The following is a 25061-nucleotide window of genomic DNA, read 5'->3' on the forward strand; positions in this document are numbered from 1 at the left end:
ACAACTGTGATTTAGTTACTATTATTGATCACTTCTATCAAAGCTCCATCATTGATTATATCTTAAATAGTAAGATAGATTTTTACAGAATGGCTTATGAATGTTCTACGATTAGCACTTCTGAATCCAATGAGACTCTTAGTCGCACTATACTTCGGGGGGGGGAGCATGTATTACAACTCAAGGCACTAGGCCTTCTATTAATTTAGAATATCAATTCTCTACCATCAGAGTGGTTACTAACCGTGACGGTACTAGAGCGGTCAAACATTTAGATATACCTAATCATCAGAAAGCACATAATGATGTTGATAGGTCTTTGCTGGATTCTTGCACAATAACTTCTTGAAACGTCCCTGATTATGGTTTGAAAGTACTTTCTTGGAATTCCCAGAAATCCTCTCATTTATTTGAAGAGGATGATCTATTTAGTAATTTGTTTGATTTGCTATTGTTGCCCTACACAAACCCTTGTTGAAGGAAGAGGTGGTATTTGATGGGTGGGCCACCATTCAGTTTCTTGCCATCCAAGGGGGTGGGTGGGGGGCTACTTATTAGTTGCAGCTCCGTCTTTAGTTTGGACAACCTTAATGTTGATTCCAATTATGTCTTGGCTTGCTTTGTTAATGAGAATTCGGCTGATGGGCAAGTCTTGAAACTGCTTATTATAAATTTGTCTGACCCTCCGGGCGAAATCACATGACATAGTTCACACGCATCATTACTGATTTAATCTCTACACATGGCAGTCGAATACACATTCTGTTGATGGGAGATTTTAATGCGTGCATACCCCCTAATGACCATTGTCCCCCTTTCGTACCTGGAATCTGTTTTGTTACAATCTAAAGTTAATAATCAAGGTTTAGGATGGCCCAAAACATTGTGCTTGATTGACACGTGCATGATGAATGGTACATGTCCACATGACCATCCAGGCACTTTTACTAGAATTTAAGGAATTTTCCCCACTACTAGCGAATATGCCTTCTGTTCTCCCTTATTGTTCAATAGTGACCTGGATCTGCTGGTACTACCCAGAGAAGAGAGCAACCATGTTCTGCCACTGGTACTGCTCGATTTGGATGTCCCTGAATTTCTACTGGATAAGTGAGGGCCAGTTGACAGTAATTGTAGCATGAATCGACTGACTTGGAATGCCCCTAACATACCTTTGGCTAATCAGCGATTGGTTGCCACTGATCTTAGTGCCGTATATGAGTCACAGGATTATATCATGGCACTGAAACAATGGCCTCAAATGCCAATTTGGCTAGCCTAACAAATCAACCTGAGCACTTTTCACTGGCAACCAAGTTTGTACTGGAAGACTTTCCTATTCTTCTTTTGATTATGATGACTCACATGGCCCCTGCTACATGTGGTGCCTGGAATATTAATCGTGGCACCAATAAACATAATTTTGATAACAAATTATCGAATGGCTAAAACAACTTTGTGGAGGGCCCTCTGCGACATTTCTTCTTGCAACTATAATAATAATAATCTTTATTGTGACATATCTCGATGAGCTTTACACAAGAAAACAATAACATACACAATGGTCATCTGTACACTAAAATCACAAGGAAACACTGTCCTTCAACAGATCAACAACTAATGTGCAGTAACATACATACACAGTCCAGAATAAACTAAAACGAATTACTCAATAGTTAATAGTCGATCAATACAAATAATAAAATCAATTTTAGCATACATGTAATAAATAGTGATTTCACTCATAAATCAGGCAATATGTACTTGGGCATTTCATCTTCTCCCTTAGTTGTTCTTGAACATGCGTCCATACTCGATATAATGCCAGTTAGACAGAAATAGTTTTAACATTCAAACAGTAGGCCCAAAAGGTTTCAGTTTTGATGGACTCATATGAGTGCCCTAGGCTGCCCAAATTGCGCATATGTATTGGGCCCAACTTCGCACACTCTGTAAGAACGTGCTTTGACGTCTCAGGTTTGTGTGGGAGTCTACAAATCCAGCAGAACTGCTCTTTTGCATCCAGACCCCATTGTGAACCACGGACAGATAGAAGAGGTAATTCGCTCATCCGCAATAACAGTATAAAGCTTCTCACCTCCGGGGCGGGCCATAGTAACAAATATGGCTATGTCTTCCATTATAGGTGGATGGTCTTTGCTACAGTCTCCCACTTTTTTAGACTTGCTAAATGTGAGTAATTTTTGTACCAGTCCCATCTGTTAAATTTCCTTTTAAAGACTCTTATCATCTCCCCTTGTGTCCTGGTACCTTTGAAATTGGGGTGCCACTCGATCTGCATGAAGAACTGTTTAGTCAGTGTTCCATAGTTCTTTTTCATAATATCAGTTGGACTCAATTTGTACCCACTCATACACGTTAATTTTAGTTTTTATGTGTAAAGGACCTCTACCTCTTCTCACCATACCACTCAAAGATGTAAGACCCAGTTCTAGACAGACCAATTCGACTGGACATGAAGGTCGTAAGCTCAGAAGCTTGCGCCAGAATGCTCCCTCGATTCCGTCCAGCCATGATAAGTCAGTTAATATTGAGGCCTTGAGTCCATACAGTACTGCCGGCAAGAAACATTGTTTATGCAACTGGATAACTCCAGCAATTGAGAACCCATCGCCTGCCCTAGCCAATGTAGATATTTTTACAGCAAGCAGGCTATCCTTACATGATTTGTTTTCAATCAGCTTCCGGTACCCAGAAGGGCTGTCATCAACACCCAGGTATTTATATGTTGACATATAATTAATTATTCCCAGGTCTGTCTCCATCCTTACCCTGTTTACCCTCTTGTTGGCTATGAACATAATCTGGGTTTAGTCGAGGTTAATGGCCAGATCGTGTTCAGCAGCAAACTTGGCCAACTCAGTTCACAATAATCTCATGGTCCGGGCAAACATGATCAAGTTGTCAGCTTATAGCATGGACACAATAGGTATGGTGCCAATCCTCAGAGGACACAAGGATTCTTTCTTGCAACTATGAGGGGTCTGTAATGGCAGGATTAACCAGGACAAGGAAAAGGCTTTATTCCGGGTGGTTGAAGTCTTACTGTAATATTGAGAAAAAGGAGATATTTATTTATTTGCATTTGTATAGCGCACTTGCAGCCCAAAAGGCATTGAGGCGCTGTTACAAGAAGATGTTGGACTTGTGATTAAAAGAATATACAGGTGACCAGAGGTCTCATGGTTACACAGATACAGGCAGAGATACATGAAATGACTTGTACAGATTCATAATGATGTGAGGTGCAATTTATACAAAGAGCTTGGTTTTGATGGCTTTGCAGAAGGCTTGGTGTGACTCAATCATTCTTACGTGAGGTGGCAGTGCGTTCCAGTGCGTGGCTGCCTGGGTGGGGAAGCTGGAGCCACCAGCGCGCACCTTTTGCGTTTTGGGCGTGACAATTGTGTTGGAGTAGCACTTTCTTAAGGGTTTTGTGGCAGTGTGCTTGGTGATTCTTTGGGTCAAATAGGGTGGAGCAAGTTCATGTAGGCATTTGTGGGTGAGGGCGAGTGTTTTGAAGACAATTCTCTCTTTGACAGGGAGCCATTGGGCCTGTCTTCTGATTTCGGAGATATGGTCTCTTCTTGCGGTACCTGTGGCTGCCATCAGTGCGTTGTTTGGACTAGCTGCAGTTTGGCAATGTTTTTACTGGAGGTCCCCACGAGAAGGGCATTGCAGTAGTCTAGCCTTGACCCGATTATTGCCCTGGCAATGGTGAGGCAGTTTTGACGCGACAGGAAGTGCCTGGCGGCGTTGAGGACTTTAGAGTAGTAAGCTGGGGAGGCAGCGATAGAATTGACCTGTCTGTCCATGGACAAATCGGAGTCCAAGTAGACTCTGAGTGTCTTCACATGGTTGGAGACCTTGATGGGAATGTTGTCAATAGTGAAGGAGACGTACTGATCTCCGAGGTTACCCTCGTGAAGAGGTTGTAGAGCGATACAAGAACCCTGTGGAACACCGCAGGTGATGTGGCTGGGAGTGGCACAGGCTGAGTCAGAAAAGACTTTCATGGCCCTTTCTTGGAGAAAGGAAGTGATCCATTGACAAGCTTTGGTGGAGAAGTTGGCTCGGGTGGCTAGATGGTGACACAGGGTGTTGTGGTCCACCAAGTCAAAGGCAGCCAAAAGATCCAGGAGCAATAGCAGGGCAGGTTTGCCTGCGTCTCTAAGATCGTCCATTTGGTTCTTTAAGTCTAGGGGAGCCGTTTTGGTGCCGTGTCGTGCGCGGAAGCCAGATTGCCGCAGGCCAAGGAGACGGTTTTCTTCCAGGAACTTTTGGACTTGCAGGTAGGCTGCTTTGTCCAAGATTTTGAGCAGGAAGGGTACAGTGGTGATGGGCCTATAGTTCGCCAGGACTGTTGGATCCAGCAAGGGTTTTTTGAGGAGTGGGCGTAACCATGCCTCCTTCAGTCCAGTCGGAACATGGCCTGACTGGAAAGAGGAGTTAATAAATGCTGTTAGGAAGGGGGCTAGGATAGGTGCCGAGTCTTTGATGAGGCTAGCTGGACAGGCATCACCCTTACAGTTAGAGGGTTTGATTGAGTTGAGCAGGGTGATGACCTCTAGCTCAGTGATATCTTTGAAGTCAAATAGTGGGGAGGAGATGGTCTTGGTGGGTGGTTCACAGTGCAGGTTAGCAATAAGGTTGGAGAGGGCTTTTTGGTCGCCACAAATTTTGGTTTGGAGAGTGTTAAGCTTCTCTAGGATGGCAGATTGAATACTATTACATCACTTGTCATCTTTGAAGATGGATGGGGGGGAGTGATTGGTTTTTCCAATTCCCTAAAGATGGTGAATAACTCCTTAGACCCAGATTTGGCATCATAAATCCTAGCGTTGAAGGAGGCAGCTTTGGCTAGGGTGATGTTGGTTTTGTAAGATTTGGAGATGGCTTTGAACACCTCTTTGGTGGCTTCAGATGGGTTGGCTTTCCATGTGGAAAAGGCAATCCTCTTTTGCGCACATTGGTCAAGAAGTTCTTTGGAGAACCATGAGTTAGAGTGTTTATCTTTCTTGGCTTTTTTAAGGGTCAATGGAGCGATGGCGTCCACAGCTGAAGTGATGACATCTTTGAAGGTGTTAGCTAAGGTTTCAGGGTTGTTGGAGGACGGGGCCTGCAGGGCCGGGTTGAGAAGGTAGGGTGCTAAATTCTCAACTGTGAGTAGGCGTGAGCTCCTGGTGAAAGTGGCCGGGCACGGGGGGAGGTGAAGGGGCCCCTTTTTTGGTGCTACGGTTGAATTGGATGTAGTGGTGGTCAGACCAAGGGATGGGGGTGTTGGCGGTGATGAGTAGGGAACAGTTGTGATGACTGATCCAGACGAGGGTGCGCCCTTTAAGGTGAGTAGGGTCAGAGATAGATTGCGCAAAGCCCAGGTTGGATAAGGCATTCTTGAGGGATTTGTCAGGGGAATCCTTGGGGTCGTTAAGCCCTAGGTTGAAGTTGCCCAGAAGTAAGAACTGCAAGGTCTTTTTGATGTTGTCGAATAATGCGAGGATGAGGGTGTCGTGGAAGTCAATGCATGGACCCGGAGGACTGTAAACAATGTGCATAGTTATAGTGCAGTTAGGGGCGACATTCATTTTTAGTGGGAGGTAGTCACTATTGTTGTCAAGTAGTCCTTCCACTTCTCTGATGGCAAGAGTTTCCCTGACAATGAGGGCCACGCCTCCACCTCTCTTAGAGGTGCGGTCTTTCCTGAAGATGGAGTACCCAGATGGAATAGCCAGAGATAATGCCGGGCCCGAGCTCTCGTTGAGCCAGGTTTCAGTAAGAATAAGGAGGTCAAGGGTGTCCTTAATGATCAGGTCATTGATGTCCAGGGCGTGGGCGGGTACGGAGTGGGCATTGAGCAGGGTGCAGCTGAGCGTGTAAGCAATGGGAGGAGCAGAGGTGGGTGGCCTAGTAGGTGTAGTCGGTGGCTCAGGTATAGTGGGTAGTTGGGAGTCAGTAATTGTCATGGGGGCATCAGCATGAGCATTCAGCATAGAAACCACACTGGGCATGGCAGGCAATGAATGCAGTATCGACTGTGGTCATGGGGGCAACAGCATGAGCATTCAGCACAGAAACAACACTAGGCATGGCAGGCAATGCAGTATCGACTGTGGTCATGGGGGCAACAGCATGAGCATTCAGCATCGATACAACACTGGACATGGGCATGGGTGGTAGTGCAGAGCCAATGTTATTATTGGGCTTTACTTTTGTAGCGATCGTGGAACCTAGATTGGTGATGAGAGTATTGAGGATCTGACGTTGTGTGGCTGCAATGTACAGGGCAACCCTAGCGTTAAAGTTGGCCTTGGTAGCGTAGCGCCTGTGTGATGATGGCTGGCATCTGAGGTCTACCCTAAGGTTGCAATCTGCCGGGTTAGGATTGTAGGTGTTGGGGATAGAGGGGCGGGTGCACGACTGAAGTCGTGCGTTCCTGTAGCTGCATGGCAAGGTGCGCATGGTCGTGACCTGGGCAGCCCTTAAAGAGGGGGAGGGCATGCGGGCACTGAGGCACGAAGCCTTACCTTGTTTGAGCCGGCATAAGGGCACCATCCGCACCGTCGAGCAGCGGAGAGCTGCAGAGAGGGTAGGAGGCCTTTTCTATTGGCCTTTGCCGAGTGGCGGCTTCGCCTGGCACGTCCTCTCGAAGGCATTGCAAAATGACAATCATATACTCTTTCGGCAATTGGGTAGACTTCAGACTAACCCACCTTTAACATTGGCTAAAGTTTCCAGTGAGAAATGGGCCCTACTCGTTAAGACCCCCTCTTGGCATACCTCCAGGGAACACCTTTAATCTGGATTTATCTAAGGTCAGTCAGTGCTTCTCTCTCTCTCTCGCCGTGGGACTTGAGTAAAATCATCAGGTCAGTAAAATATTCTCGTGCCCGTGGCCCGGATGGCATCTGTAATGCTCTCATCAGTATAATCCTGACTGGAGGAGCATTTTGGTATTTTTCTTGTTCAAATCCATCAGTCAAACCAGTTTTATTCCACCTATCTGGCGTGAAAGCATAATTGAGCCAGTATGTAGAAAAAGGTCTGGGCACAAGGCCAAAAACTATTGACTGTTGGCTTTGCTACATGCTCGCGCTATGATTTTCACGGGGGTGCTGATACTGGAACGGAGCACTTGGCCCCCATTTCGAATAAAAAACATAATAAAAAAGAAATGCGACTTTTTTTTCGACATTATTTTTTCGATTTTTTGACTTTCGACATTATTGTATTCGATTTTATGACTATAAACCGAGTTAAACAGCCTCTCCATTAAAATCACAAAAACCAAAACCATGTTTTTTATCTTCTTGCTACTAGGATTACCAAGAGGTTCTCATTGAGGCTTGGGGATCAAATGGTGGAACAGGTTAACTCACATAATTATCTCGGCCTCACATCTGACACCTGCCTTAAATTGGACAGGCACATGTCTGACCGTGTGATGAAAATGTACCAGCTAACAGGAGCTATTGTGCAATTTGCAAAAGAACAAGCAGGCTATTCTTTCATTCAGCTGTATAAATCTAAAATTCGGCCAGTAATTCTTTAGGGTGCCGAGATATAGAGAGGCTTAAATGGAAATTCGAGGTTTAAAAACAATTTGTAACCTTCCTGTTACCGCTCCCATTGAGTATGTTTTGCTCGAGTTTCTGGTGTATTCCATTCACAGCATCATGCTGATTAATAAACTAAATCTATACTTGAAAGTGAAGCACGCCCCTGTTAATTCACTATTACTGTTAAATGGTCGATTAATCCGGACTGATGTCACGGGATGTAGGAACATGCTAATGCATACGCTTCTTAGAGATCTCCTTACTTGGTTTGATCGGTTTGGAATCTCTGCTGCAGAATATTTATCAAGCAAAGTCAAACCTATTCATAAAAAGATGATCTATAACAAGACATGCAACAATCCCTGGTGATTTTTTCAACCAAAGCACTGGCCCAAGAATTCCTGTTCCAACATATAAGCCATCCTCGCCTTGGTGGATATTTGACCACTTACCCCAACATTTGGATTATTGTCAAATATCTTTGTATACAATTTAATATTGTGACCACCTGGGAAGTGGTTGGGGGATGGCTGGGAATTCCTAGGCATCTACGATGCTGTAGATGATGCGGGCAGGCAATCATGAGACTGTTAAACACTTGGGGCCTCATTACGACCCAGGCGGAGGACCATGGTGCTATTAGCACCATGGTCCATGCCGGTGTCCGCCATGGCGGAATGGGGAATTACCACCCCATTCAAAGGTTGGCGGGGCAGTAATTCCCCATGCCGCCATGGCCCTTCCCCATTCCCATTTTTGCCCCATAGGGCTCAATGGGAATGGGGAAGGCGCTAAGTACGGTGCCGCAAATTGCAGCACCGTACTTAGCACCAAGGTCCCTTTGCGGGTCCCTACTTTAACGGCTGGTAAAACCAGCCGTTAAGGTCGGGTCCCGCAAAGGGACCTCGTAATTAGGCGCTAATAGGTTAACGGCGCCGCAACCTTTTACGGCGCTGTTAACCCATTAGCGCCTGGGTCGTAATGAGGCCCTTGATGTTGGAATGTGAAGCACTGAACCATCTAAGAAGAAGAAGCACTTAACTAGCATGTGGTATTGTCTTTTGCCAGCCTCTTTTTTTTTGTAAAATATGGGTTGATTATTTTGAAGGCAATGATGTGGGACTGATTTACCATTTTTCAAAAATGTGGGGACTATTGAATCTATTTTTAAAATTGTATCGTGATGTGCACTGAAATTATTGACTTTTTATGTGATTATCATTATCTTTGTTTATTGGTTCTATGTCTTTTTGTTTGTACAAAAAGCTTTTATTTAGCTGTATTGTACTATTTTAATAAAGAAAATACATTCTAGTTCACCTTCACTTTCCATCAACTGCCCTGACTTTGAGGCATCTTTGGGGGGCATGAAAGCAGCTGGGGACTTGAACTGAAAAAAATGAGTGGAATCCAGATACCTACTTGTCTTGGATTGGTCACTATCTTTGGGGGTTCACTTAGCATTGGAATTGGGTTATCCCATTTCTTATATAGACTCCACTCAGGGACACAGGGAGTGTGGATAACATGTAAATTCCTTGATTGACTAGGTTTGATCATTTCTGGTGTGTTCCACGACATATTTAGGCGTTCTTCTGCCATAGGCCCAACCAAGTGCTTCCCCCTTCCCCAATTTTATCATACCTAATTTGTAGACTCAGCCCCTTCTCCGGGCACCATTCCATTTAATTTTAATGCCATGGACACACACTTATTACATTGGAGGGGAAACATATTTTTAACCGCTTCAGCTCAGCTTTTATGCTTTTCTCATCACTGTTCTCAGAAAGTTGTGTCTTCTCCCAGATTTTAAGAAACCATTACCTTTACATGGAAACCAATATGTGGGAACACACACACAGCTCCAAACGCCAGTAATCCATACTAGAGTTACAGGCCAACAAAGTGTTTGAATGTGTGCATGGGAGACACCAGATGAGCATAAACGCCACACCAAGGCTTCACCCCTGTTACTAGACATTCAGCCGTATTCATATCTCCTTCCGCACACAGGCCCCCAACGGACTGTGCGAATTAGAGGGGAGAACAGTGACCCCCCTGCTAAAGGGTCAGCAGGCCAGCCCTCCCAACCACCTCTCTTCCTAAATCCCAGAGCCCAGGTGTCCATACTCCCAGTGGTTGTGACCTCAGTGTGGCCTTGGTAGCAGGCCCTCGAGAGCTGAAGATGCTTCTTTGCAAAGGAAACAGGACACAAGTCATAAAAATGATAGGTCCAGCATACCTAATTAGTATATGGAATTTGCAATAAAACCACAGGACGTGATGGCAGAGTGTGAAGAGTCACAGGCATGCAATGATTACACTTTTTGGAGATGTGCCTGGCCACTTATGGCCAATTCCCTTGCTAGGCAGGTTGAATGGTGTTCTTGCAATCAGTAGTCATCTGAATGCAATAGCTATGTTGCGGAGGAGGAATAGCTAATGTGCAATACAATTACGCATGTTGACAAACCATTAATCTAACGTCAGTTCTTTTTCATTTACACTTATCTTTTTAATAAAAAATAAAATACAAAATAAGCAGAAAAATAGTTCACCATATGGGTTCGGCAGGCCCTAGTCTTGAACCCCATCATCACTTTCCATACCTTTCATGTGCTTGTCTTGTTATTTCCAACACTAACTAGCTTCACAGTTTACACCCAGCATGGAACGTTTTGCGAGCTCGTAAAGAACTTCCACTATTTAAAAAATGTGAAGACACAATCCAAACGAATTTGTGATATAGTAAGCTGGTGTGAATAATTATATTATTTGGCAGGGGCATGTACACATAAGCCTTGAGAACTGTCGGTCTTGGCTTAAAGAAACTGTTCATAAGATAGCACAACCCTGTAAAACAAAGGCAAAGGCAACGTTCTGGAACTAAAGGCTTGCATTTGGGCTAATTTGCATACCCAACATGCTTTGCTCATGTGCCTCTGAGCTGGAGGTGAACCTCTGGCTGCTAGGTGGCACTTTGGCATGTATTCCTTGGATCAAATAGCCTATTCCACTTTCATGTTTACTGTAAAAAAGCAAAGGACCTTGCGAAATGATCATTCGTAGACCTGTAAAACCAACTCACAGAGCTGTAAAAGTCACTATATGCAAATACATTGTTTTAAATGCTGTCGCCCTAAAGAAGATCTGCTGGCCAGGCCTATGCTTCGTTGGCCTGATCATAAGTACGTTGCTGTGTGTGTTCCTTTCATTTAGATGGCACTGTGCGAGTGTGTGCATGTGGTGATAAGGGTTTGATAAAAGGGGGCAGGCGTGCGAGTAAAAGACCAGAGAAGCTGAGAGAAAAGAATACTTAGGAGGATTAAGAAGGGACAAAATAAGAGGGCCAGGTGAGGTTGAAAACATGACCACATCCTGATTGACCTACTCAGATAAGAGGTTGGTAAATTCTTGCTTAAGAGAGTTAGGGCTCTACTTAGTGAGGCCCCTGTGCGGCATGGAGGCCGGTAGAGCATTGTAGTGCAATATGCCTCCTGCAGCACCTTCTCAGGGCGAGAAATGAAAGGCACAAGTCATTCCCTGTGAATATGTTCTGTTACATTGATTTATACCGTGCACCGCTACCACCTGACCACCAGCCCTTTCACTAAATCTAAATGGGTATGTTCCTTTCCCTAAAGGGACGCAGCGTTATATAGAGACGATACTCTCTTTAAACGTGCACTATTTCCATACAACTGGAGCCGCCAGCCCTAAAAGTGTTTTCGTGTCCAGCAATCTAGAAACCACCATGTCTTAGAAAAAACGAAAGGTGCCTTGGATGTACTGTCCTGCGCCACACAATGGAGGCGTGGACTCACTGTCTGAGGCTCCTTGCATGCAAGCTGCTGAACCTTCTATGTGAGTGCCTGAACAATCGTGGTAGATGGGTCCACTTGATAAGATTGTAATAATCAGACAAACTGAACATGGGTGTGTTACAGTCACGTCGGTACTAGGTGGCCTTTCTGTGAAAGGTTTCATGCCACAGCCATTATTATCATGACAAATACTATTTAAATAAAGATGCAGGCGATCTGCTTTGAGTCCGGATAGGGCTCCATTAAAACACGTATTGACTGTCTCGATCTTGTTTTCCAACTCCTGTTTGTCGCAAAATGCAAGACATGCTGGAGGCACCCAGTAAACAGGTAGTCTTAGAGCACCAGGCTATGAGGATGGATTGGTGACATGGATAGGATGAAAGAACCATCAGGTTGCTTGAGAATGTCTGCAATGTTAACTAAACGCCTCATGGCTCCTAATGTGTGTGTATTTATTTATTTATTTATTTATTTATTTATTTATTTATTTATTTATGTATGTATTTGTAGCGTACCAAAAGCACACAGGCATCAGGGCGCAGGAAACACAAAACAGAGACAGACCTAAGGACGAACCTATTGCTAAAGTTATGTAAGGGTCAGCTTAGTGTTGAAGGGGGAGAGAGAGACAGAAACACGATACAAGTGAGTATAAGGCCTTAAAACACTAATCTTCTGGAAAGTACTAATTTGCTTATATTTCATTAAGTACATTCCAAAAACGCCAAAAAATATTCAGTGAAAACACTCACTCTTACCCAAATCCGTACATGAGTTCATTTATGGGTTAAATCCCTCCTGTTAATTGAAGCGAAAACGATATGATGAGTGCCTTGTTAGTTATATTTCTGCACGTTTCCAAAATGTGTTATATTTAGTAACATATGTGTTGACTAAAAATCTCTGTGTTAGTACAGATTCACAGGCACTAGGTCTGTCACCTAGTTAAATCACACTGCTGATAGTGCTGTGCATTTTCACGATGCTGTGTATTCCATAATAAATGTGTCACTGAAAAAGTTTCTCCATGAGGGCATCTTTACAGATCGCTAGTCTGCTGCCTCGATGGTTAGCATTATCAATACTGATTGCAATCTCTAAGTTACTTTGTTTATATTCATGCGTAATGGTTTTATGCAAAATGGGTTTACAATAATAAATGACTCCGAGTGCCGCTCGGGCTTGAATCTTAGCTCAGGTATGTTCATAATGCTCTGACTCGTCTCCGTATGTGATCGTGAGCGAGCGGCTTAACTATCTTATGAAAATGTTTGCTGTGTGTTTCCATAGTGACTCACGCTAGTCCTACTTTAGTGTTTGTTGTATCTGCCATGTTATGGGCTCAACTAAATGTTGTTCAATACCTTGTACGTCATTTCAAAAGTACAGCTAATAAGAAGATACAAAAAGGGCAATCGGAATAATTATCAAAAACAAGTCCGTTTTTCATTACCGACTACACCAAATCTAAAACAAACTACGCCCGTAGGAGAGGAAAGAGAGGGAGTGGAAGACACATGCAACCCAGACCCGCTAGAAGATTTTCAAAGGCTTACAAGAGCAGCGGCCCAAGAAGCAGCCAAAAAGAAATCGAAGATCTGGTGATGAACTTATTAAACCAACGGTTGACCGAAGATGACATTTCCTTACTCAACAAAGGTTTTTCTTTTGGCCCAACTGCTGATTACAACAGGATGGAAGTAGATATTGACCTTTTCAAATTTGTGAGAAAACTGAAAAAGTACTTTGCAACTCAGGTGCACAACAAGATGACCACTAGGACAGGCCAAATAACTATGAGTGATCTCGCCATTCAAGATTTAGAAAACATTCATACATTGAGATCTCTGCAGGAAACAATTGATCCACCAATCCACAAAACCATGCATGAATTAACAATACAACAGACAGGCATCATATCAGAGGAACTAAAACCCAAATCGAAGTTCACACCACAATTGGCACCGGACAATTTAGTAGATGCCTTTTACAAGGCAGTTACAAAAGATCTGAACGACATCACTGATTCCAACTGGAGAACATCTTTGAATCAAAGACAGAAAATGAAACATGTGAATCTCACAGCCAATCAATGGAAAGCACTTAAATATCTAAGGGAAGATGACAAAATAATTATCAAAGAAGCCGACAAAGGCAGGAACATCGTCGTCATGAATCGAGATGACTACATTGAAATGGCCAATAATCACCTACGAATTCCATTCTGTTATGAGAGACTGACCAATAATCCAAACATGGAAATCTTGCAAGAACTTCAGGAAGCAATACAATCATGGCATTAAAAAGAGCTAATAACGGACGATGAGAGAATACACTTGGAGATCAGACACCCAGTCCTACCCACCATTTACTTTTTACCCAAAGTACATAAAGCATTTACGAAAATACCAGAAGGCCAAACAATCCTTAGTGGTTTGGGTTGGGCAACAAAGAAAATATTGCAGACTACATAGATAGAGTTCTGAGACCGAGAGTGACAACAATTAAATCGTACCTCAGAGACACAACATCAGTTATTGAAAAATGATCATCAATCACATGGCAACCAGGCCTACTGTTAGTAACATGGGATGTGAAAGCTCTTTATACTTCAATCAAACTCGAGTCGGCACTGGAGACAATTGAATATGCCTTCACTCAAGAATCAGCATCCGTTTACCACTCAGTCGACATGCTCAAGGAAATGCTTATGATTACACTACGCAATAATGTGTCGCAATGGGCGTAAAATATGCCCCAGCACTAGCCAACCTTTTCATGTCTATGTTTGAGGATAGATTTATATACACAGACCCAGCATACCTAAACAACATTATGTTATGGTACAGATATATAGATGACGTGCCGATGATATGGAAGGGGTCCCAAGAAGAACTGAACTTTTTATGACAAGAGCCAATGAAAATCATATGGGCATTGAATTTATAGGGACAAGCAGTAAAACCAGCATACATTTTTTGGATTTAACCATTTATATATCCAAGAATCAGACATTCACAAAGACATACAGAAAAGAGTCTGCGGTCAACTCTTCATTGTTCGCCAGCAGTTGCCATAACAACATGGTAATCAGAAACATTCCTAAAGGGGAGTTTGTCAGGGCACAGAGAAACTGTATGGATCAAGACATTTTCATGGATGAATGTGCTCTGCTATCAACCAGGTTTAAGGCTAGAGGATATACAGACAAATGTATTAAAGCAGCATGAGGCAAAGCTCAAAAACTTAAAAGAGAACAGACTCTGATTCCTAAAATCAAGACTAATAAAGACATTCCTAAAGTTAGATTTAATACAACATATTGTGCCAATAACATATAAATACGCATGATTCACCGACCTTAACCTTCAGACGGGCAAGAACCTTGAAAACAACTCTAAGTGCATCATTTTTGAAAGAAATCAATCCAGTTCAAGAAATAACATGGATGCAACAGGGAACATTAGGTTTCAGAAAATGTGAATCTTGTTCTATGTGCAGATATGCACTGGATACTACAAATATCTTTAAAGACACTCATGGGATTCAGTTCAAAATTACAGACAACATCAACTGTAAATTGTTAGGAAAGATTTCTTAATTGGGGGTAATTTTCCTTCCATGTGGCAACCCCTAAACTTTTTGCTGTTGTTTTCACCATGATCTAGACTTTGCCAGAGAAGTGCAGCCTTCTGCCGCACTCCTCTGGGCTTTCGCTCCATTCTTACGGGGAAACTGACATGCCCTTAAGACAGTCAGTATCTGGGAAACGCTGTTTTCCTTAGTTTCTTTACCTTTACTGGTACTTCGACCCTTGGAATAGTGGGGACAGCTATTCTCGGCATCTTCACCATCTCTTACACGTAAGCCTTTGGAAGTGTCTCTGGGCCATCCAGCAGACTGACCAGCCTACCCAGGAGTCTTGCTCTGTAACCGCCGCCAGGTTGTGTTGTATTTCAAGTCCTTGTCACTCTCACACGATTCGTACACTTGGCATTCCCAGGTCTGAAGTGAGTAGTGTACATTTGGCTGAGATACACACGGCCGCTCCGTTGCCCTGCTGTGGTAACAAACTGTGCGGGTTCACTTTGTTTGGGACATCTTTAACTCAACTCTGCTGCTGCAGAATCTACACGACGACGAGACGTCCCCTTCTCCCCTGAACCTGCCAGCACTGAAACTGATGCGGAGAAGCCTGGGTCTGCTTGCATCGGGGACCGGTGAGTAGCATAGCTAGGAACTGGTCGCCCTCCTGCAGGAGCCCATAGCTTTTCCCCGCTGTGTCAGAGCAGAGTAATACGCAGATCACTACCAATAAATACCTAGCTATGTATATTAGGAAAAACAGCTACATGAGGTTACAATTGCATACTGTAATATTGGTATAATTGTAGTGCTTTGAAATAATATCCAACCTTTTTGTTACGTTTCAGTTTGGAAACAAGGCTGGTATTTTACACGTGCGTTAACTCTCAACCCATGCCTCAGTAAGTGTAATTATATTTTGTTATGAGGAATTCCGAAGTTGACACCAATGTTTACATAGGAACGGGGGCACTCGCGAACAACCAACCAAGATGGCTGCTTACTCAAGGAGCTCTGTAGCGGATTTTGCATCACAGGGAAATATTCTGACTGCAGCATCATCTGCCTAGGAGAAAAATCTGTGAATTACTCCTGAATAAATTAGGACAATGGCATTAATCTGTGCTGATTGCATGAGAACCTTTCACAAGCTGAGCTTTGCCTCTTGCAGCTCAACTGGTAGCTACTGGTGGATAATACAAATGGCTCATTTGACACAATCTAGTAATGGCACTGATCTGAGATGGGCCCAGCTCGTGTGTAACCCCATGGGCAAAAATGCCATTAAAATGACCGAGGCAAAGAGGCCCAGTCATTTAGAGGGACTATGCTAGCAGTTGCGGGTAAGCTACTGGGGGTGGGGTGGACGGATGTGGGTAAAAATGGATTGCTGTTCAGCAAATTGTCAGTTAACTACAGGCGTGTGGCATGCATGTGCAATTGGTGTAACAAGGTGCTACAACCCTACGACGGAGAAGGGGAATTGTTGGAACTTTGTCCCATCAATGCTGGTTCAACTAGACATGAAGGTAGATACATATCCAAGTCCTCAAGGGGTACAATACAATGTGTTACTTGGAATGTAAAGGGCTAAATATTCCTGTCCAAGAGTGCAAAGTCAGCACTTATCTAAATTGCCATTAAATATCTGTAGCTTTTTTTTTTTACAAGAAATCCCTCTTAGGGAAGACTTACATGAAAAACCTGCTAAAGGGTGAGGCCCCCCATTATTAGTATGCAGGCTGCATTGGCTGTTCCAGAAGGTCCTTCTATTAATTAATCATACATTACGATTTGATTGAGCGTTTTGAATGTGCACTAGATCATTCAAATGACCTGGCTTTACAATTGTGAGAAGCCTGTACTAAACCTCCGGAGTTATCAGATAGAGAGACTACATTTATTCTTAATTGGGATGTAGCCTGTATATATGCTGTAGGGAACTGACCTAGCAAGCAGTTTGCATGGACAGTAAAGGCCTAAAGGTGTAATTGTGAGATTGATGAAAAGAGGTGATGTTAGTATACACCCCGCAGGATATAAATCAGGTGTTTGTTCAATACTACACTAGTGAAAACGCCACCAAAGCTATGGTCACCAAGGTCGCAGATAGAGGCATATCTGGACCAGGCGGATCTGCTCTGCTTTGAGCCGCACCAAAGAGCACCGATAAATGAACCCACATCCATGAAGGAAATTCAAGACGCTGTTGCAGATCTTAACTCTGGGAAAGCGCCTGGACCACCGCCTGAATTTTTCAAAATGGACTGTGATATTATAGCGCCGAAATGATTAACAATGTATCGAGAAGCCCTCTCACATTTCCCCCATTGCTCGAAAAGCACTTATTGTGGTTTTGCCTAAAAAAGACAGAATACTTTGCAAATACCAGCGTCCCCTTCCCATGCTTAGCCTTGATACGAAGATCCTGGCAAGAATTCTGACCAAACGCTTAGTGCCTCTGTTTCCCTCTATAATATTAACTGAGCAAAGTGATTTTGTACCGGGAAGGTTGACCACCGCTAATATCTGCAAATTGTTTCATGTAATATCTCTCACTAATCCAGAGGTTGGGGCAATTGCTACGTTACTAGACGTGGCGAGAGCATTCAACGCCTTGGAGTGGGATTATTTGCTTACTGTATTGGTGCGTATAGGGATGGCCACCTATTTTACAGAAATTGTTAAATTATTATATACTGAGCCTATGGCTAGATTTTACATGAATCGAATGGTATCTGAACCCTTTCCACACTCCAGAGGTAACAGACAGGGGTGTTCCTTATCCCGGATTCTTTTTGCTATTGCAGGTGAGCCCTTTGCATCTATATTGAGGGGATACCACACCCATTGGGGTATACCATTATGTGATCAAACAGTGTTACTATCCTTATATGCTGATGATCTTTTGCTCTATCTGAAGAACCCCTAAGAGAATCCCCATTCCCCCCCCCACCCCGGTGCAGGACATACACGAATTTGGCAGATACTCTGGCCTACTGATTAATTGGGACAAAACTGAGTTATTTCCTTCCTTTGATGGACACAGCTAAGCTCTCATTTAATATACAGGATTGAATCTGTAAAACAAACTACAGCAGATATTTGAGAATAAATATTGCACGAACCCCACAACACCTTTGTGAATATAACTAGAAATCCCTGCTGGAGGCGATGCATGGCACAGTTAAGAAATGGATTAAATTACCGCTGTCCAGGATGACCAAGATATTTCTAATTAGGATGGTAATCTTTCCGGAGTTTTTAAACTCTTTTACTACTATCCCCTTACAAGTATCAACAGTTTTTTTCAGAACTCAGGTCATTTATGGTTAAACTGGTAGAGACTTTAGTACTTCTTTTAAACCGGGGGAGAGGACTTGCATTATTATGCCCTAGTGGCTATGGCACAACATTCTATACCGTGATGCGACTCCACATCCCACAATAATAATTCCAGATTGGAAAGGTTCCTTACCCTGACAATCGTCACCATTAAAGGACCCCAGTCACAATCCTCATGCAATGTACACATTACTAGCAGCAAACTGGGTTTGTTATAGAATGCATATAAAATACAAGCAAATCCCACTCTATACCCCTAGTATATCTATATTCATAAATGTCAAAATGTGTGGGTTTGTGGCTTGGTGTAGCATTGTTCCTTATACAATTCTACACCATTTCACCAATCTACACCAAACTCTGCATAGTTACCTGTTAAGACCCACCGGACATTGCCGGCTGCATGACATTTGGACATCCCATCCTTTGCCCTGGATTTCAGCACCTTCACACATGAGACAGTTGCCTGAAATCAGCAAACATCAATGTGGTCGTAGAAGGACTGGTCTCAAAATGAGGAACAAGGTCCATATAGGACCTCAAAAAACACATTTCAAGGCCCTAGGATGCACAGTTTCTGAGATATTTCCACCGCAATTAACTTCACCATGCTAGGGTGAGGCGACAGTGGGGAGAGAGCACAGAAGGTATGCAGCAGCACACCACGCTCGCCTTCACCCAACATCTGCTCTGAGATATGTCAACCAGCCACACACACCCATTCTCAGTGAAGTTTACTTCCGGGTGCAAAGCATGAATTAAGGCAGGGGAATTATCAATCTTTCTAATTACTAGCAAGAGGAACTGGGCCGAGGAAATCCCCTGCACCAAAAACGGAAGAGTCCAGCCATGCAGCAATATGTCTTACTGACTTTATTCAAAAATAATCAATAGGGATCGAGACATGAACAATGCAACATTCTCCAGTGTTCTCTTTCATGGATATCCAGTCTGTCGTCCAGTTTTGATGTTGCGTGATGTCACAAAATAAAGATAAAGATTCACCCAACAGGGATCAGGATTGGTTAGTAAGGTAATCTATACATGCATTATATAGGTGGTTAGTTCATCATTTGGATAAAACATATCTGGTCACTCCTCTTACAACAACCTTCTAAATGTTACTAATAAGACAGTTCAGGTTAGTGTTCTGCAATTGGTCGATGCAACAAAATGTGAGCTTAGTATGGAAGGTCGATAGGGATTAGTCAAAGAGGGTCTTCTCAGCTTTGGGGCTAAGGAAAGTTACCAAGCCAAGTGCAACTGTTCAAGGTGGTGAGAACGGACCCAACAGTGCTGCATGTTTTCAACAAGTTGCCATCTCTGATCCTCTAGGCCTTGAGACAGGAGATTTGGCTTTAAACCTGGTATTAATTTTGTATCATCCTGTTTTCGGTTGGATGGGAACTGCCACCTTAGCCTCGCTCAAATGAATAGGCTCTGTCTCCCAGGTTCAGATCACGTGTGCAGGGACCGACCACAGGATTGAGTTCTCCTGCTTGCATTTAAGAGAATGTTCAGCTTGTATTCTTGTGAGTGCCCTATCTCTTCTGTTAACTTAAAAGGTTCCTTCTCTCTGTGTCCTTGGCAAACCTGTGCAGAGTGGCTGCACTGGAAGCCTGGTCTACGCGTTTCTGCAAGATCAGCCTGTCAGCTCCTCTCTGTATCTTTGAGCTTTTTCTGCTTCTTCCGTTCACTCCAATGTAATAGTGACTTCCATCTTGATTTACATGGCCGCCCATGTTAGTTGCGTTTAAGTGTCAGCAAGCAGTTCATGTGTATTATTGTGCAACTTGTGGTTTCTGCATAGCGAGTGTGTGTCAGTCCTCTAAGTGAGAAAACTGGCCCTATCTAGTTCTAGTCACCATTAACTTTACAAAAACCTTTTTTTTTACATGTTTGTTCTCTGCTTCGCAAATTAAACTTTTAACTTTTATTATTTTTCTTTGCTCTACATTCACACACCCTAAACAGTCATGCAAAACAAGAGTCTGCTCCAATTAATTAAAAACATCACCGCTAAAAACCTGATCTGACCCTTTTTAGAAAAGGAATATACCACTGGAATGGCAAAAGGGTCAAAAAAGCTAAAGAAATTGGTTTTTAGCATTGCGGCTTTCTACCCAGGCGGTGAAGGCTCATTGCACAAGAATGAATTCTGGTGGCAGTATATATTCTGAAACACCAACCAAACGGTGATGTTTTTAATTAATCGGAGCAGACTCTTATTTTGTATGATTTTTTAGGGTGTGTGAATGCAGAGCAAAGAAAAAGAATAAAAAGTTACAATTTTCATTTGCGAAGCAGAGAACACACATGTAGAAAAAGTGTTTTTGTAAAATTAATGGTGACTAGAACTAGATAGGGCCAGTTTTTTTCCTATCCCCTCACCCTAGATAAGCGGCCCATCAGCACAACCTAGGGGTAGCTATTATATGAGGGCTTAGTTAGTGTTTGTTGAAGGGCAAGTCAGATGAATGTTACACGTTTGGTATAAATGTTTAAAAACTATGAAATTATAAACCTGTGAACCTGTTGTGTGATAAAATAAATGGGGGAATTGGCAGGTGTATACTCCCCTATTAGTCCAAAACGTGTGTTTTTAGTCCTCTAAGTGAGGCATAAACATGTTCTTCGTATCTATCAGCAGTTAATCTAAATGTCTGCATAGTTTCATGCATGGATGCCTGTGTGCTTCATGTCTAACGTATCTAGGTCATGGTTTCATTGGCTTTCTTTGAGGTTACAGTCAGTGTTGTTGCTCCATCGGTTGCAGGCTCGTCTCTTCTAAAACGTCATCATGATAAGATCTGAATGGCTGACTAAGTGAATAGTGTTTTTCACACCTGCAATACATCGACGATGGGGAGGATGGACCCAGGAGCGCTGTACACCTTTCATTTCTCTGCCGCTGAGATGAGATTGGGATAGGTGCAACGAGGGCCACGTTTAGGACTCCCTCTTCAAGCATATCAGGATAGAAGCAAATCGGAACAGCGACCTACAGGATCATTGCTTTTCAACAACTGATGAGTGTTCTGCTGTCTGTCTACAGAACCCGTTTGGAGAAAAGGTACTTTTTGCTAGTTCATAATAAAATCCAGAGTCTCCCGTTCACATTTGTTAAGGGAATTGTTGCTGTTCTACATAAGTATGGCCTGGTTATGCTGGATGACTTTATTGAAAATGACTCACTTATTTCTATACTATATTTTCGACAATTGAGCCCTCCAACCTTTCAGCAAGACTTATTGTACTATAAGATTAATGTAGAGATGATGAGTATGTTTAACTAATTTATAAAGCCAGCAAAAGCTAGTATCATAATGGAGTACATTGTTAAACCAGGTCCACATATTTGCAGAGTCTCCTCATTGTACAACTTACTTGAAGGCAGGAGAAAGAACTGATCACGGGCGTCTAAGAGGAAATAGGAGGAAGCACTTGGATTTGTAGGGTGTGGAATAAGGCCAGACGTATATCTATGAACCCTAAATACCAGTTAATCCAATTCAAGCAACTGCTTGAGTTATACTGTCCCACGTTACAGATTAGGATCGTTGACTCGATGGCAACAGGTGTATGTCCTAGATTCAAAATGGAAGATGCTGACATTGTACACCTAGCCTATCTCTGTCCCTTGGTAGAAAGATTCTGTGTAAAAGTAACAGCTAAGCCTGCTACATTTTCGGCATCTGACATACACCCTAATCCTCTTAACTGCCTTTTGGGGGTGCCATTACAGTTAGAAAAATCTGTAAGCAGTATGATTAAATTGCCACTTGAAATTGCTCTGTAACATATCACACTGGTCTGTTTGCTCCCCACCCATTCCCTGCTAAATAACTGGTTCAGAGAACTCTTGTGGGTTAATAACTGTGAACGTACCTATACTGACCTGGCACATTCAAGTGTCTGACCTAAGGATGTGTGATCAGTGTTAACTGCATACCTTAGTTTAGTTTATTTACTTGTATAGTGCACCCCACCCAGAGGTATCTGGGCGCTTTTACATAGGAACATGGCAGTTACGGAAATAATATACAGTACCCCAAGAAATAGGGGATGAGGTGTGTTACAGATCACCTTACAGGCAAGAGCAATGAAATAGGGGAAACAGCTGTACAGTCAAACATATTTACAGGCAGAAGTACACATTTATAGATATACAATCACTAGGTCTAAGTCACATTTAGAAAAGTACAAATTTATAAATATACAGTCATTAGCTTAAGTCATATTTACAAAGGAGAGAGAGCAGCAAAAGCTGTGAATGTGCGCACTCCGTGTCAAGATTAGTCATGCTCCGGGGCTGTTTGAGCTAGGAACCATGCTTTGGGTTTGGCTCTGAAGGACCAGAACGCAGGCTCTGCTCTAATGTTGGAAGGGAGGGAGTTCCAGCATTTGGCCACTAACACTTCGAACCTAGATCCTCCTGCTCTTTTTACGTTGAATTTAGGGATGGTGAGTTGGTTGAGGTAGTTGGATGTGGTCGGTCTGTTAGTCTGATGTCTCGAGAATTTAACTGTCAGGTAAATGGGTGCCGTATTTGGTAGGCACTTATGGGTGATGACCTTGGTGGGACATCCACATAGACCTCTGGATACCACGCAAGCATGGGACAGCCAAGAATGTAGCACTGATCCAAAAATATGTTGTCATTTGTGCCTTTCACAATTATTACCTGTGATCAATGTGTCAATAACGTGGCTTTATAAATAGATCATTGTGTATGCCTGACGCTACTGAAAAGAATTGATGTTTTTGTTATGTGTCGTATATTCAAATGAACAAACAAAGCTCCCCCAAAACAGAAATGGGATATATATGTTGAGCCTGGCATTTATCTCTCCTATAGAGCTACTAAATGCACCTTAAGGGGACTCTGCTGCTCCCTAAAGCGTATCAAGCAATTGATTGGACGGTTATCATGTAGTTGTCTTTTTGGTGCAGACAGATATTGTACTATGTGTGCATCCAACGACTGGCGAGAAGCCAACCTTAAACCACAAACCTTTAAAGCAAAGGCTGAGTCCAGTGTGACAGCCACGCTGAAGACAGGTACGAGGCCACGTGACTAATCCCAGAATGAGAACCACACTTCATAACAACTGATTGCAGCTGCCCTTTTTCCAGAAAAATACAACTCCCTGTGAAACGTGATTGTTATGTTGTGTTACTCCGGTTCATAGCATGATCCATTGCCGTTTGCATGGTTGCCAGGTGCTCTCGCTGATCTGAAAAAGAAGGGGTGTTAGGTTAATGGGGCGAGAGGGAAAATGCAAGATAGCCTTGATGCAGGGTCGGACTGGGCCATAAAATTGTCTTGGGCGCCAATGAAAAATGTGGCACATAGTTGTAAATGACTATTCTTTCCTTTTGTGACACTGTTTGAATAGTACGCAAGGGGGAGTTTTTGATAAAATGTGATGTAGATGGTGCATTTCAAAGAATATTTATTCAGCAACACTGGTCAAAACTATTAGCTGCATAGTGAAGTGACGAATCAAACTGGGCCACATTGGCCAAAAAAGTGGCCCACTTTGAGCAAAAAAACTGGCCCACACCAGCATTTTGCATTTATGTTTCGGCCATAGGCCTATTGCCCTATAGGACAGCCCGAGCCTGCCTTGATGTTGCACTGAGGTGTTCAGATCGGAAGTACCCTGAGCTCTGCACACAGGTTGGTTTCTAGGTATTCTGTGTCAAGCAAATCAGGCATTTCTGTGTACAGAGAAGCCTCATATGCACGTGGTACTCGGATGCATTGGCAAGGTGGTGGTATACTTGTTGGCTGTAGAGATATGGGGCCTCATTAGGACAGTAATGCTGCCGACACTGTTAAACCCAAACCGCTGCATTACGAGGTCCCCTCGCGGGACCCGCTCAGGACGTCTGGTCAGACCAGACGTCCTTTGCGGGTCCCGCAAGGGGCCCAGCATGCTAACAACGGCCCGTCATTAATGGGCCCGTTGTTAGCATGCTCCCCATTCCCATTGAGCCCTATGGGGGCTCAAATAGGAATGGGGATGGTCTGGGTCAGGGTTCCCTGAATGGGGAAATACCGGGCCCTCCAAGGTCGGAATGGCCCGGTATTTCCCGATTCAGAGAACCCAGAACCGAGTTTGGAGGCAGCCATGCCCTTATTAACGGCATGGCTGCCACCAAACTCCTAACGAGGCCCATGGTGTTTTGATAGTTGATGTTTCGTTAGGTGGGGCGTTCAGTTACCATGTGTGCATAGTTGGCTTGCATGTTTTGTTTTGGAAAATAGAAAGTGAGTGCGTTAGTGAAAGGAGCAGGCAATGGGGACCTTGATTGGCAGGTGAAGGGTGAAAACTTGAAGCCACTTGTAGAAAAGCATGACATGGCATAACAAGGGATGACAAAGCTTGAAAGGCATAACAAAGAATTCAAAGCCACAAAAAATCGTAAAATGGGGCTAACAAAGCAAAGCAACTGGTTCTGCTCTATACAACTCCATCGCTGGCATCTGCCTACTGTTCCCATTTCACTTTCCCACTGTCGAACCTTCTCTCTCCTCCTCTCTTACTCTCGCTCTCTCTCTCTCGTTATATTAGATGCGTGGTGCACCGTACGCAAGAAGGAGCTGTGAATACGGAGATGAGGTAGCAGTCTGGAGATTCCATATATCACCATAAGCAACATGCTAAGGGTCATGAGGCACATAAACTCGCTCCAACTTGCTCTGGTGCTGAACTTAGTG

Source organism: Ambystoma mexicanum, chromosome 6q, assembly GCF_040938575.1.
Source record: "Ambystoma mexicanum isolate Mex_15411 chromosome 6q, UKY_AmexF1_1, whole genome shotgun sequence".
Lineage (NCBI taxonomy): Eukaryota > Metazoa > Chordata > Amphibia > Caudata > Ambystomatidae > Ambystoma > Ambystoma mexicanum.